The sequence below is a fragment of the Tiliqua scincoides genome, chromosome 3, assembly GCF_035046505.1.
Source record: "Tiliqua scincoides isolate rTilSci1 chromosome 3, rTilSci1.hap2, whole genome shotgun sequence".
Taxonomy (NCBI): Eukaryota; Metazoa; Chordata; class Lepidosauria; order Squamata; family Scincidae; genus Tiliqua; species Tiliqua scincoides.
In genome coordinates, this window is record NC_089823.1 from 80,526,456 (window position 1) to 80,528,693 (window position 2,238).

Genomic DNA, 2,238 nt, shown 5'->3' on the forward strand with positions numbered 1-2,238 from the left:
GGAAACTACTGTTCCCAGAGATCCATGTGTCTGGCAAGCAGGTGGGAAGGAGGAAGACAGATAGCATTCCATTCTTTTGCAACAAGAAATGTGAAAGCAGGGTACAGTTTGTCTCGAGCTCTGATTAAAATCCAAGCTGAAAGTGTTTTTAACTAAAATTCCAGTCTTACATTGAAGGGAATGTTACAAGTACACCAAATTTCATTTCCAAGGTGTTTTCAGATAATGTTCATAATGTTCCAAGGTGTTTTCAGATAATGTTCATCCCTAATTTATCCTGCATTGATAATTGTGTGTTTTATTATGGCTGTTGCTACTGCTGCTGTTTTTAGAAGCGTGTGCTTTGATTATTTCCCTACGGGGTGGGGGTGGCCACTGGAAAAATCTAGGAATAAATGACTTAACTGCTAACATTTTTGTGCATCTGCAGCAGTAGAAAAAAAATGTTTGGTGGTTGTTATGTGCTGAAAGATCACAAATAATGGAAAAAGACTAAAGCTGGAAAAATGCACATGTGTTGCATATGATAAGGAAGAAGGCAAAGAAAGACACATTAGGGTTTTTCTTTCTGGAATGTTTGTCTATGAACTGTGAATTACAGTACTTTTATTCTCCCCTTCCCTATGTTAATGGATCTACATTGAACTAAGTACAAGAGATAAAAGAGGATTTTTAAAACACAGAAATGTGAACATGAGTAATGAGAATGGGATCCTGGGAAGTGAGAATGGGATGTCTTCCTTCATTTGCACAGAAGTCTATCTCAGTCTGTGATCTGGCTTTGATGTAAAGGGAGTAAATGTGTGTTTTTTTTTAGAGTTGATGAATGGGAATAGTTTTGCCTAGAGGGAAACAAAATTATTGGGGATGCAGGTTCTGTAGACTATTCCAATGAAATAGATGATCCGTCTTTGTATAAGGGCTGTTTACATTTGAAAATGTCTAAATAGATAACTAAGGCAGCAACTGTTACCCTGCACATGCCTGATCCCATCTGATCTCGGAAGCTAAGCAGGGTCAGGCCTGGTTAGTACTTGGATGGGAGACCGCTTGGGAATACCAGGTGCTGTAGGCTTATACCATAGTCTTTCGAGACTGAAGGTTGCCAACCAAATAGATAACTGAATTACAGATAGTCTTCAAGGGCAGTCCCAAGTAGAGTGCATTACAGTAGTCCACATGCAGTGTGACTAAGGCCCAAATCCTAACCAACTTTCTAGCACTGACATAGCTGTGCCAATGGGGCATGTGCCGCATCCTGTAGGTGGGTAGCTGTCACAGAGTCCTCCTCAAGGAAAGGGGAATGTTTGTTCCCTTACCTCAGAGCAGCATTGCCTTTACCTCAGTGCTGGAAAGTTGGTTAGGATTGTGCCTAAGGCATAGATCACTATAGCCAGATCTTCTTTCTTCAGGAAGGGCCACAGCTGGTGCAAGGGTCCAAGTTGTGTCTTTTGTCCTGAAAACTTGGATCTTCTAGTGTCCTACCCAAATAGAGGCAGGCAAATTAGGACCAAAACTATACATGACACTGTGTCACTGTCTAGTTACAAGCTGTTTTATTTGTGAATAGGAGGAAATGCAGGCCTCAACTTGAATCAGGATCCCAGCATGGAGGTAGAGGGTATTTAACTCTTTACTTCTGTGCTGTAGTCCTACTGAAAAAGCCACTGTAAAGCAGAACTTTAACCCTTAAAATGCCATTTGTGTTGTAGTGAGTTTTCAGCAGGAAAACAGCATGGAGATAAACAGTGAGTAATAGTGACAACCACCCTCTATTACTGCACTGTTGTCCTGATCCAGACTGCAACTTCCACATGGCTCCAATGTGTGTAAAACTAAGGGCCCAGTCCTATCCAGCACAGGAGCAGCAGTGCTAAATGTCTGTTGCTGGATCCTGTGCCAGATCCAAGCAGGCTGGAGGTCTCCTCAGGGGAAGGGGACATTTGTTCCTGTACCCCGAGTAATGCCCCAGCCTGCTTAATGGGGCTTCTCGAGTCTGTACCATCTATTTCACTGGTGCAGATGTGAGAAGCCCCATGTTGGGATTCTGAGCCCAACACGGTGGATATGATTCAGTGGAGGAGGCCTCTTCCGGTCCCATGCCCCCCCATGCTGGTCCCTCTGCGTTCCACAATTACCTCACCCCGGAATACTTCCCTCCACCCTTTTGCAACCCTCCCCATGTTCTGTGCTGTTCAGTGCTTACCAGAGTTCCAGCGGGGGCTTAGGCTTCCGCTG

The 2,238-nt window shown here is 43.8% G+C and overlaps 1 pseudogene; it reads left to right on the forward strand.

Moving 5' to 3' along the window:
- Positions 1-958: 958 nt before the first annotated feature.
- On the forward strand, positions 959-1,075 carry LOC136646556 (5S ribosomal RNA; annotated as a pseudogene).
- The last annotated feature ends 1,163 nt before the right edge of the window (positions 1,076-2,238 follow it).